Genomic DNA, 14,538 nt, shown 5'->3' on the forward strand with positions numbered 1-14,538 from the left:
CAAACCACATTACCATGTTTGAAAGACTTTGTTGATAGTTGTGCATAATAATTTGTTCCTGGCAAGTCAGTTATATTTCTTAAGAGCAGCTTAGAGATTCAGCAATTTTATGCCTCGATAATGGTGGTTACTACTAATCTAGCTGGACCAAATGTGTATTTACAGAATAACACTCTACCTAACATAAACAGAAGTCATATTCTTCTCAAGAACACATGGAGCATGGACCAGAATTGGTAATCCAGTAGACCATAAAGCAAACTGCATTATTGGAAATAAAATTTATATCTTACAAAGTAAATTATTCATCCACAATGGAACAAAATTTAAATAATAGCAGAATGAAATTTGAGTATTTCAAAAATAAGTGGAAATTAAACATCACACTCTGGAGTAACCAATAGGTAAAAGAAGAAATCAAATGAAAATTTCCAAAAGCATTGCAAAATAAAAAGGAAATCAATAGTTTTAGATTTCTAGTTATATGCCATTTATATTAGGTCTTAAGTAGTTTTCTACCCCTATCATTACAGTAAGGTTTGATGCTATAGAGCAGGTGTGTCAAACTCATTTTCACTGGGACCACATCAGACTCGTGGTTGCTTTCGAAGGACCAAAATAATTTTAGAACTGCGTAAATGTAACTACTCCTTAACCGTTAAGGAGTTGAAATTACATTCGGCCCTTTGAAGGCAATGGCAAGGCTGATATGGCCCCAAGTGAAAATGAGTTTGACATCCCTGCTCATAGAGAATAGAATTTGGTACATTATTTAGATCAGTAGATTATATACAAGTTCCAGCACAAATAATGCCCCTTTTTATTACAAAATCCTTTATTACAGAATCATCAGCATGTAATTGTGTAACATAATGATATCACACTCAAGCACAGCATATGACATTTTAGGTGACATGTTCACATTAAAACTATAAATTATTATACCTGTATTATTACCCTACCAACCACACTCAAGCAGGCATTACTGCTGCCAGACCCTGTAGTTTAGCGTTTGTCAGTTCGGTTGTGAAGATCACAAGGTATGCTTTGAAGACACCTCAAAATCTGGGAAGATATGGAGAGTGATGAGAAAAAGGAGTTAAACAGCCCCCTGTTCCTACTTCATTCTGAGTACTTAATGGAAGGCTTCACTTGGTGGGATGGGCAGAGGGAGGCAAAGGGGAAACAATGGAGACAATTGTAATAAAATAACAATAAAAATGATTTAAAAAATAAGTGAATAAACTCAACCTCCAGTAAACTTAACGACTTTATTTGGCTAGCCAAGCAAACTAGTAAAGAATTGAAACAAGACTTCTAATTGCATAATTCTCTATTCAGTGAATCTGTACTACAGCCTGCTGTATTTAAAGATGTTTAATGTTTTTGTATACTACAGAATTGCACAAATACAAATTATATCTATATAACAAGTGTGAACTATTTCTGAATTTATTTTTAATATTTATTTTTGTCATTCTCCCACTATTATCTCACTAATATTTGTTGAATAATTTTATTATTTTGACTAGTCCTTCTTTGGGGAATCTGGCCATCCCTTCCACTTCAGTCCTGACTTTTAGAAGCCATCAAATTCAGTATCACAGTTTCTGGCTGCTGGAGTAAAGGAACAGTGATAGCACAGAAGAGGGTAGACACACAGGAAAAGACAAAGTACCTTTGGGTATATACCCATTCAGGAGAGTGTCTCTTTCCCTTTCTTATGTGAAGCTTTAAGCAAGTCAGCCTTGGTATGTATATAACTTTGTTTGCATTGAGGAATTTATACAAGAGTAGTGAACTCATATGTAAATAGAAGTCATGATATAAGTTAAAAAGTGACTTCTATGGTGTTTAGATCCCTAAGCCCAGTTATATTTGAGTTCCATCTCATCATTTTGGTCTCAGTTCCCAAACAATTAAAATTATTTATAATATTACTATTTTTAAAACGTTTTATTATTGTTCAAGTACAGTTGTCTCTATTTTTTCCCCACCCCCCACCCCAGCCAACCCCACTCCTCACCCTTGATCCTACCCCACTTTGGTTTTGTCCATGTGTCCTTTATACATGTCCCTGAAGACCCTTCCCCTTTTCCTCCCCCATTATCCCCTCCCACCTCCCCTCTGGTTACTGTCAATTTATTCTTAATTTCACTGTCTCAGTTATATTTTGCTTGCTTGTTTCATTGATTATGTTCCGCCTATAGGTGAGATCATATGGTATTTGTCCCTCACCACCTGGTTTCTTTCACTTAGCATAATGCTCTCCAGTTCCATCTATGCTATCCCAAAGGGTAGAAGAAGCTCCTTCTTTCTTTCTGCTGCATCGTATTCCATCGTGTAAAAGTACCATAGTTTTTTGGTACATTCATTTACTGATGGGCACTTAGGTTGCTTCCAGCACTTGGCTATTATAAATTGTGCTGCTATGAACATTGAGGTGCATAGTTTCTTTTCATTTGGAGTTTCAGGGTTCTTAGAGTATAATCCCAGCAGTGGAATTGCTGGGTCAAAAGGCAGATCCATTTTTAGTTTTCTGAGGAAATTCCATACTACTTTCCACAGTGGCTGCACCAATCTGCATTCCCACCAAGAGTGACTAGGGTTCCCTTTTCTCCACATCTTCTCTAACACTTGTTGTTTGTTGATTTGTTTATGGTGGCCATTCTCACTGGTGTGAAGTGGTATCTCATTGTGGTTTTAAATTTCATCTCTTTGATGGCTAGTGATGCTGAGCATCTTTTCATATGGCACTGGGCTTTTTGTTTGTCCTCCTTAAGGAAGTGTATGTTCAAGTCTTTGCCCATTTTTTAATTGGGTTGAAAATCCTATAGACTCCACCAAAAAACTGCTCAACCTAATAAATGAATTTGGCAAAACAGGAGGATACAAAATCAATATTCAGAAATCAAAGGCATTTTTGTACACCAACAATGAAATATCAGAAACAGAAATCAGGAAAAAAATCCCATTTGATATAGCAACAAGAAAAATAAAATACCTAGGAATTAACCTAACCAAGGTGGTAAAAGACCTGTACTCAGAAAACTATACAACACTGAAGAAAGAAATTAAGGAAGACACAAACAAATGGAAGCATGTACCGTGTTCTTGGACTGGAAGAATTAACAAAATCAAAATGTCCATACTACCCAAAGGAATTTATAGATTCAACACAATCCCTATTAAAGTACCAATGGCATATTTCACAGATATAAAACAAACATTTCAAAAATTTATATGGAACCAAAAATGACCCTGGATAGCTGCAGCAATTTTGAAAAAGAAGAACAAAGCAGGAGGGATCACAATACCTTATATCAAACTGTATTACAAGGACACAGTAATCAAAACAGTCTGGTACCAGCATAAAAACAAGCACATAGACCAATGGAACAGAACAGAGATCCCAGAAATAAACGTATGTGTCTATGGTCAATTAATATTTGACAAAGAGGGCAGAAGCATAAAATAGAGTAAAAATAGCCTCTTCAACAAATGGTGTTGGGAGATCTTGACAGCTACACACACAAAAAAAATGACACTCGATCACCAACTCACTCCATACACAGAAATAAATTCAAGGTGGATAAAAGACTTAAATATAAGTTGTGATACCGTAAAAGTCCTAGAGGAGAACATAAGTGGGAAAATCTCAGATATTCCTTGCAGCAATATTTTCACTGATATTTCCTCTAGAGAAAGGGACGTAAAGGACAGAATAAACAAATGGGACCTCATCAAAATAAAATGCCTCTGCATGGCTAAAGAAAACAGCATTAAAATGAAAGAGAACCAACCATATGGGAAAACATTCCTCAGACAAGGGTTTGATCTTCAAAATATGTAAAGAACTCACATGACTCCACTCCAGGAAGACAATTTTGCTATTTTCAATTGTCATTTTACTTTTATTTAATAATAATATGCCTCCTGCCATTCCCAGTACAAATCATGCCTAAATTAATGGCAGTCTCTCCTAGACTGTGCTTTATGGTAGTAGCAATGTTTTCCTGTGGGTGTTTTCTCCACATAATTAGTTTGCTTCACTCAAAGTCAATGTTTCAATACCATTCTGTCAGCTCATGAAAAAACTCATGATCCCATGGACAACATTCTGCAGAGGACAGAGGATGCGATCCCCTTACCAAACCATCCACCTCAAACTGGGGTCTGACCACCGGCCCTGACACAGTCACAGCGATGCATGTCCTGAAGATCTTCAGGGTGTCTGATTCAACCCATGATCAGTAGACCTGGCAGGAACAGGGTCATCAAAGTACTAACAGAGAGAAATGAAGTCCATGGCTGATGGCCTTGGAAGAACGTAGGCACTAGGGAAAACTTGAGAGTTTCAAAGGCATTAGAAGAGCCGGGCCCCCTGAGGGCCAGAACCTAGGACGGAGGAATGCCTGCTCTAAGTGAGGGAATGCGTAACAGATGATGTGAAAGCACAGTCAATGAAATCAGTCTCAGAGTACGAATCAATGTCGGCGTGAGTTCCATGCATTGCTCTGTGTGTATAATCACAACTTCGAGATGTGAAAATATCAATTCAATGCATTTTGTCTTTCTCATGTAAGACAGTTGAATATAACTTGTTCTATTGAATACATACAGTATTGTGTTTCCGGGCTTTTTATAAACACAATTTTGTTCACTGTTACTGACAAATTCTCTGAGAAAGAAAATTAGATGCAACTGCTTTCATTACATTTCCCATGATAGAAGGAAAGAGGGGACTGTCACTCAGAAGGCCAAGGAAGAAATGTCAATGAAAAATCTGTGAAAAGTATGCATTTGGCTCTTAGCCAGACCCACACTTTTGGTGTTTTGGCTACAAATTAAAGTTTTTGTGAATTGATAAAAGTGCTTAAAATTCAGGGTCCAGCACAAATAACACTCTTTATTACAAAATCTTTTATTATAGTATCATCAGAATGTAATTCTCTAACATAAAAATATCACACTCAAGCCCATGGAATTTTAGGTGAAATGTTCAAATTAAAACTATAAATTATTACACCCATATAATTACCTTACCAACCACACTCAAGCAGGAGTTACTTCTGCCAGACCCTGTATTTGACACATCTTTTAATTACCTAAATTCTCTATGCCAAAACTGGAAAAAATTCACATGAAATATTTATGAGTTGGAAGGTATCCTGGAGAAAAGTAGCAATGTCAATGGATTGATTAGGATTCAAAAGTACAGAAAAATTATAATGTGTCTAATATACTTGTCAATTTTTAAAACAAAGATTCATGCATAGGTGGTTACTGTTTTCTTTAACATGCCCTTCTTTCTAGTGGCTAGGTAGCCATACTTGAGTGTAAAAAAAAAAAGGGGGGAAAAACATTACATAGCAGAAATAGCCTCCTCTTTGAAATATAAAACCCTAAGATCAAAATATAAATATCAATAGTACATTGAATCAAGAATTATCAGTCAATCTTTCATATCCTCGTTTCTTATTTAACTGTATTTCAGCATCTACAGTACATTTTCACTCTTTCGAAACACCGAAAACATTATTTTAAATATGTGCCACATGATAGTTTTTTTTTGTAAAAAGCTCAGTAATATAGGTTATTTTAATAACAAAAAGAATCATGCTTTATAATAGGCAGATATTTTGCAAAATTTTTCACAAACTTTTAATAGCAACAAAATGATTACAAGTTAATTGCAATTAAAATATAATGATACAAGGTCTTATTCTTAATTAATATCGCTAAAAATTCAGAAGATATTGTGTTATGTGTAAAATTAACTTGATGATCATATTTTACGTATCTATTATCTATGTGTCAGAAAATACAATCATTAAATATATTTTCATTATATTCATCAGAGAGTCATGGATGGGTTGGCCAACTTCTATTATAATTAATATGTGCTAGTTCTTAAGTGAACACTTACATAAAATATTCTATCAGGTTCTATTTTTTAATTTCCCATATATATACATATAATTAGAGACTGTATTTTTATTAATATTATGATGATGTTTTATCATTCCATCTTGTAACTGTAGACCCAGGAAATGTAAAGGGATCATTTGATTGATATAACATTTGAAGAAAAATTGGGTGGATCAATATCCCTGTCAGTTAGCTGTTGCTGCTCATAAAATCTACCCAAACCTAGGTTCTTAAAACAACACTTACTTAGCCCACAAGTCTATGGCTTGACTAGGATTCTTTATGCACCTCTTATCAGCTGTGTTCATCTCAGTCTAGCTCTTTCACAATTTTGTGCCTCATGAGTTTTGAGTACTGAGCTGGAGTGACCTGGCTCAGCCCCTGATGACCTGTCAGTCTCCATCAGGACAGCTCAGGTGGTTCTCGCAGAGACAGCAGGTGTCCCATGAAAGAGCTAGTGCGCATAGCCTACTACGTGCTAGACTTGGAAGTGGCACAGTGTAATTCCTACCACATTCTACTGGCCTGAAGTTGCCCCCAGACCTGTCCAGATACAAGGGTAGGAATATAAAATGAGAGATGCAGGGTCATGTGGAACACGCAGACACAGAAAGGGTTAGAAAAATGATACACTTTTGTCCTCAGTCTACCAACTTTTGAAGCCTGACTCTGAACGAGACTTTAAAGTTTTAGAAACTTCCAAATTACAATAACTCCCAAAGTATTCTACCCCTTAACTTAGCCTCTGCTGTCTCAGAATTACCACTGCAACAAAAATACACACATTGGCCCTGGTCAGTGTGGCTCAGTTGGTTGGAGCAACATCCTGTAAACCGAAGTCACTAGTTAAATTCCTGGTCAGAGCAGATGCCTAGGTTTTGGGTTCAGTCCCCAGTCAGGGCGTCTGTGAGAGGTAACTGATCAATGTTTCTCTCCCTCTCTTTCTCACTCACTTCCTCCCTCTCAGCAAATCAAGACCCATGTCCTCAGGTGAGGATAAAAAATATATATATGCTGGTTGACAGAGGAATTTAGAGGCCCAAATCCCCCCAAATTGATGATATCTTTGACTGAAATCTTTATCATGAGAGATCGGTGTTAGTTATTTGTTTTATGAGTATCTGACAATATGGCCTTTAGCACATGCCTATAAATACTGGGGCATAAAATATTAACAGTCATAGTTGGGCCCTAGGTTAAAGATCAGAGAGAAGGTTTTATTTCTTCCCATACTATACAATCATGATTATATTTAAAGGGACATATACTATACATGCTCATACATATATACAAATAGATGAAAAATGCCCACACATGTAAAAACACAATGACTCCCCTCCCTGTATCCACATATCCCTGTATCCTTTGCAATTCCTCCCATCAAGAGAAGCTTACTTTTCTTGCTCCTTGAATATGTGCTGTGCTTGACTTCCTTTGGTGAACGTACAGTATAGTCAAAATGGCAGTGTGCCAACTATGAACCCAGGCACTGAAAGAACTTACGTGCTTCTGCTAAGCACTCTGGAACCATGCTGTGCTGTGAGTTCCAGTCCAGGCTAGTCTGCTAATATCTTTAATAAGAAATGCTGTACCCAGCCACTTCATCACATTGGGTAACCACTAAAAAAATCTCCAGATATGTGAATGAATCCCATAGGGATAAGCCAGTCCTAACTAAGCTATCAGTTTATCACAGATACATGCATGCAACCAACTCTAACCACTCAAACCTGTCTGATTGTCAACCATGCCTGGTAACTAACATATATCTTAAAGAGTAGTTCTAATGTTAAACCACTAAGTATAAGCATCGTTTTTATAGCTAAAATTAACAAACCTCATATGTAAAGGTGCCAAAAAGTAAAAAAAAATGAAGATAATTATTCAGATAAACATGTCACATCTCTCTCCTATCATTGACTAGAAAATGGTTGTAAGAATTTAGCATTATTCAAGTAGATTTTAATTATGTGCATTTTTATTCTTTCTATCATTTTAATGTTATTTCTCAATGATTCATTCCACAAATTTGACCAAATGGATTGACTAGTATGAAAAAATACTGGTGAATACAGTATGAAAAATATTTGATGAATTAATTCCTGTAGGACATTTGTATTTTAAATCCTAGCCTAACACATGCGTTGCCAAAATCTTTAGTTACTAGTTTGAATTCTTCTTTCCTGGACATTTACTTTGCTTTAGCCAGATAGACTATGAATTTGAATTAGACCTCCCTTGTTTTTGTTTTCCACCTGTCAAACACTATCCTAATGACAGCAAAAGCCTAATTGTCTCCCTTGACCTAATTTTTACTCAAGTGGCCAGATAAAAAGGGAGTGAAAAATAAATTAGGAAACCATCAAATACAGCACAAGAATGTAAATATGAAAGAGGTTAATGAGGGGACAAAGATCAAACAAGCTAAACCAAAATAACAAGCTTACTCTTCTTAATGACTGCAAATGTTCACAAGACTTTTACTTTTATCCTCTAAAAGAAAACATCTAAAAAAACACCATGAATTACTTTGAAGTAGGAATGAATACCTTCTCATGGCCAGGGTCCATTGCCCTTATCTTTATATCAGAAGCTTGGTTCTCACAAGTCCCTCTACAGCAGAGCTTTATAGCAGATCACGGTGGTTAGTTTTTGTTTAGTCACGTGTTGGATGGATGTGTTCAGTAGGACTGCAGAGAAATTACCACTTTCTTGTACACTCCCTATGTTGGGATTGTGTGAGCTCACAATTGATTACTTGAACAAAACAGAAATAGAAACATCCAATGACCTCATGACTCAAGAAGCCACCTTAATTCCAATGACTAATCCCTGTCACCATTACACATAGTTCATAAAGAAATTTGCATTTTGATAGAGGACTGCACCATTGATTTGATATACATAAACAATTTTAAAAATAATAATATTAAATGTGCATTTTGAGAAATACAGCTATTAACTCTCAAACAAGATGGGATGAATTTTTAAAACCACTTTTAGAAACCACTTTTAGGACAATGATGCCTAAGGCACCTTAGGACCTCACACAGTTCTCCTAATAGCCATAAGCTGTCCCAATGTATTTTCCTGAATCTCACTGATGGTCTGAAATCTTTTTCTTTTCAAAGGTGATTTTAGTTTTGGAAAAAGTCAGAAGTTGCAGGGTACCAAATCTGGGCTATAGGAGGGGGGTGCTGAGTCACCTGGTGATTGGATGTTTTGCCAAAAATCTACGCTTGAGATGTGATGCGTGAGCAGGTGTGGTGTCCTGATGAAGCTGCCAGTCACCAGATTCCCATAGCTGTGGAATTTCTGAATCTTTGAAATAGTTTCCACAGAGGACAGTTCAAGCTTAATGCAAAATTTGATGCAGATTTATTGCTTTACTCCCTCAGTCATTTTGACTGAGATGGCCACACAGGACACATTTTCACTCAATGACATCTACTGCCCCCACTGGCTAGTACAATGAAGTTGTCATTGTTAACACATGCCTATTCCAGGCCACTTTCCTTGGCTACCAGGTTACATTGATGTCGTGCAAACCTTTCTTGTTATGTTAATAATGGCTGCACTATTTCCGGACAGACCTCGTTTAACCATAGCGCTCTTTATCAGCAAATACATCCTGCAGTAATTTGAAAAGACATACATAGAGGTAAAGACTTTGATTATATTTATATTCAGAGGCTGACTTTTTTGTCTTTTTAAAATTTTTATTGTATTTTTTCCATTACCATTTATCTCCCTTATACCCTTTTCCACTTCCCCCTACTTTCCCCATCTAGTTGACTTTTATATTTTAATACATTTTGATTATGCTATTACAGTTGTCCTATTCCCCCATTTTATGCCCCTCTGCCCAGAACCCCATCTCCCACCTGCATTCCCCCTCTTTAGTTCATGTCCATGGGTCGTACATATAAGTTCTTTGGCTTCTCCTTTTTGCATACTATTCTTAACCCCCTCGTGTCTATTTTGTACCTACCATTCATGCTTCTCATTTCCTATACCTTTACCTCTCCATTCTGCCCCTCTCTCCCTGTTGATAAACCACCATGTGATCTTGGTTTCTGTAATTCTGTTCCTGTTCTAAGTTGTTTGCTTAGTTTGTTTGTTTGTTTGTTTTTTAGGTTCAGTTGTTGATAGTTGTGAGTTTTTCATCATTTTACTGTTCATATTTTTGATCATCTTCTTTTTCTTAAATAAGTCCCTTTAACATTTCATATAATAAGGGCTTGGTGACTTTTAAATGTGATACAAATTTATACTTATGCACTCTCAATACTGTTCATATTGTAGATCTCATTTACCTCTGGTTTTCTTTCTCTTTTTTAAAAAATACTTAACCAAGAGCAAAATCTCATTTCATAATTACAAATTAGTATAAGGCATGATTTGATACAAAGTCTTGATTCACCATTATTTGTCCCAGAAAAACTAAAAAAGAAAACTACAATAATAGATATTGTTATATCTCAAACTACAAACAAACATCAAATTCAACTCTAAATATAATGGCTAATGACTTGGATTTTAGTTTATTTTGTTCTGTATTTCATAATATTATATATATATAATATAAATTGAAGTAATATATATGTGTGTGTGTAAATATATATATATATATATATATATATATATAGTCTCTTTTAATTTAAAGAGCAAGGAAACTGCTCTTATAGAATAAACTGCTATTATAGAATAATACTATTCCTGTGACCTTCTTTTCCAAAGAAGAGTCAGAACAAATATATGAAATTAAGAAGACAAAGTACATTTTTAGATATATAACAAAATAAAAGCAGAATGTAGTTATATTTTCATAAGCAGTTTGTGTATATATATATATCTTTTATGATAAAATAAAAATGATTTAACATGAAGTCTTAATCTCATAGTTGGATATCTAAAAAGTAACAAAGTTCAAATTTTAGAAAGTGTTTAGAATCATAATAGCTGTACATGATGTCTCACAAATACTAATTGCATCATTTAGTAGCCTTGAGATTAATGCTTTTTTTAAGACACAAGTGGACACAAAGTCTTAGAAGCTCAAAACTACAAAGGTTTATTTCTTGTCTATGTTGCATATTCATCTTTGGCAGTTCTGCTTCCTCTCCTCTGAATTCGAGGACCCAGGATGGGAGAACAGTCACTGTCCAGACAGCTGCCAGTGACAGAGGCACGGGGAAAGAGGGCAACGCACTCCACACACTGTGCGCTGCCTATCCGAACTTCCATCCACATGCACGACCCTTCTCAAATTTCACTGACCAAGCAAACTACATGACCCACACCAATCCACCACTAGAGGCCAGAGTCATGAACTCTGCTAGATTTCCAGGACAAAATTGAAAGATTTTAAGCAAATGATGAATACCACACTGGTTTCATGTTATCATGGCAAAATGTACATCTGCTCTTAAACATACTAATAACATTACAAGTGGCTACATAATCCAGAAAAAATTTTATTGGAATTAATCTCTTAGTATTGTGTTTATTGAATAGCTTGAGTCTTTTTTAGGTTTCATATAATATTTTAATTGTGTTATTTTCTCATATTTTACTCTGGTATTGCCAAATATTCTTTGAGTTTGTACTGTTTTGTACGCTGCTACAAGGTGTTATGATTTCACCTTTCTTAGAAGTTTAATGAACATTGGTGACTGTTCTAGTCCATTTGTTTGGTGAGAAGTTTATCTAGCTGCTGCCTAATGAAGCATACATCCCCTTATGGTGATGCTGCTGCTTTGCCATGTGAGGCAATAATAGAGAATTCCAGTGTGGATTTTAATTTAGTCCCCTTGGTGAGTGTTACAGAGCTACAAATGCTAGATTTCTCCTGGAAAAAATGTGTTTGACTTGGAGTTCAAAGGCCAATACTTTATTTTATGTACCATTGGTTTAACCTTTATTTGACTTCTCTTTTGATCTCATCCCCTGGAAGGTTAGTTATACAAAATAGGCTTTATTTATTCTATTCTTATCAATGATAATATATCAAAGACAAGAGGCAATTAGACAGCTTGACAATTTGATTGGAGTGTATTTGATGGTGTAAGACTTTCCTCTCCAGAATCCTTTACCTTTATCTGAAGTCTATAGGAGAAACATCCAACTCTACAGCTAAGAGCAGACCAAAAGGTTTTTATTTTTGTTATTTTTGTTATTTTAATAAAGTCCACAATCATTTGGGTCTCTAGTGGATCTCTGCAGTGACATATCTGGCACTTTTTTCAGTTCACCAAGACTTTGAAAATGTATTGTTTTGTTTGGTTTTTAACTGTAATTTAAAAAGTCAGTGTAATGTGTCCTAAATCACCCAAATGACCATTACAGTGACAAAGTAAAATGAACAAACTCAGTGCCCACAGGTCTGTTCACTTTTGAATTTGTGATGATTTTTGAGCATAGCAGAGATCAAATGAGGTAAAGAGTGGCAGCACAAATGACATTTTTATAGAAATTTAAGGACAAATGTTTGTCGAGAACAAGACCGATAAAACGCCATTGGTCTGGTCAAGATAACATAAAGTTTATAAAACAAGATGTAGTTACTTATGTCAACCAAGATGGCTGCCAGTCAGCCATGACACTTTGGTTCAAGAGGGAAACTAAGTTACACTAGACATATTTGGCAAGGAGACACATCTAAGATACCTGCACACATGATCAGAACAGATGTGTCTGCATAGTGGGGCCACCCACAGAGAGGCTCCAGGGGAACCTCCCCACTTGCCATAAGGGGTGTCAGGACACTTATCAAGAGACCCAGAAGGATGGAGTCCACCATTTTCAACGGTATAACTGAGGCAGGCTCCACACCACTGCTGAGACAGCTGAGCTTCACACACAAGAGTCCTGCTGCATGCCATGCTCATCTCCCTTGGCATCGGCCACCAGAGGCTCTACCCTGCTGGACTGAGGACTTTGCCTGCCCTGCTTCCCACCTGGCTACAGAGATCCTTCCTTGCAAGACGCTGTCAAGTCCCTCGCCCACAGTGCTGTCTCCCAGACCCACAGACTGAGACTCTGGGACTTGGGTTCATTATTCCCCATTGATTGCTGTGTGTATGTGTTATATTTCTCTTAGATTGTTGGAGTATGATGTTAATGCTCTACTTTGAGTGAACCTGCATTCAATAAAGCTAAGTGAATAGTATAGTTACCTCGTGTGACCCTTGTCAACTCCTTGGTGCCCGTCTGCTCAGCAGGCAGCTGGTTGAGCAATATCCCAGCTGACTCATAGGAAAGACTATATCACAAACATATGCTTGTGACAATATTTCAAAAATTAAGCCATCTTGTCATTTCATGGCAGTATATTTAGGACAAAGCTAAAAGTACTTAAACGGTAATGACAGAAAAAGTCACAAGCAAAGCATAAGCGTTGCTCAGATTCTGGTTTTGTACATTTGAACTTGAATCTTTTTTTATTATTAAAGCTAGTCATAAATAATCATTGCAAAAACATTTCAGTAGTACTTTAAATATTCAATATCACATTGTACAATACTTATCAAATGTATTAACGCATCCAAATGAATCACATATGGTGAAAATGACTTCACTGTTTAAAAAAAAGCAATGACCAAAGACTGATATTTTTCATCATATTCAGAGACTAATATAAATAAAATATTTTGATTCTTTCACTAGAAAAATCATTTTACATTATATAACCTTTAATTTTAGCAAAAAGTGTTTTTCCCATTGATTTAGTATTCCTAATTTGAACTGTGAAATTTTAATACTGCCTATATCTTACCTATAAACTTTTTTGTGTTTTTGATTGTAATAGTTATGAGATAAACTAATATAACCCTACTTTTACTACCCTATATTTTTAAGGTTTAATGGAATATCAAAGTGTGAAAAATTAGAGTCCGTGAAAATATTTTCTTGCCACACCAATATATGAGTTTAATTAAAATTTATATTTCTTCCTATTAGTTTTCTCACCTTGTATCTTACTTTCTACCAACAATCCAGTCTACTACAGTACAAATAACTTACATTTTTTCAGAGAAAAAATATGAAAATTATAAGGTCACAAGGTCTTTGCATGTGCTCATCCTTCTATCTAGAATGATTTTCCACTGGAAATTTCCTGGCTCTTCTCGAGGATCATACACTTGGGGAAGACTTCCTATGTAACTCAGTGTAAAACTGGGCTCCCTTCAAATTCCTAATTCCTACCTGCCTCTCACATTTACTTTTTATAAAATGCCTCTTCCTCTACTTTTCCATATCTTTACATATTCATGTTGTTTACTATGTACTCTCACTAGAATATAAACCTGATAAAATAAAGATGTTTGCCTGTTTTGATACCCATATACCTGGCGCACAGGTTATACAGATTTTTTATTAGTTTTCTTTCTACCATACTCACTTAAAATGAATGCCTTTATATAGAGAGAGTAATTAAATAATTTTGGAGTGATGTCAGGAAGTTATCTATCTTTCAAAGTTGTTAAGAGGAAGTAGATCCTAATTAGTCATTGACATGTGATTCTATTCAGTTAAAGGCAGGTGACATAGATGTACACACTGATGTTTAAGTCAGTGTTCAAATGCTAGAGAAATAATTTGAGA

Source organism: Desmodus rotundus, chromosome 1 (assembly GCF_022682495.2).
Source record: "Desmodus rotundus isolate HL8 chromosome 1, HLdesRot8A.1, whole genome shotgun sequence".
NCBI lineage: Eukaryota > Metazoa > Chordata > Mammalia > Chiroptera > Phyllostomidae > Desmodus > Desmodus rotundus.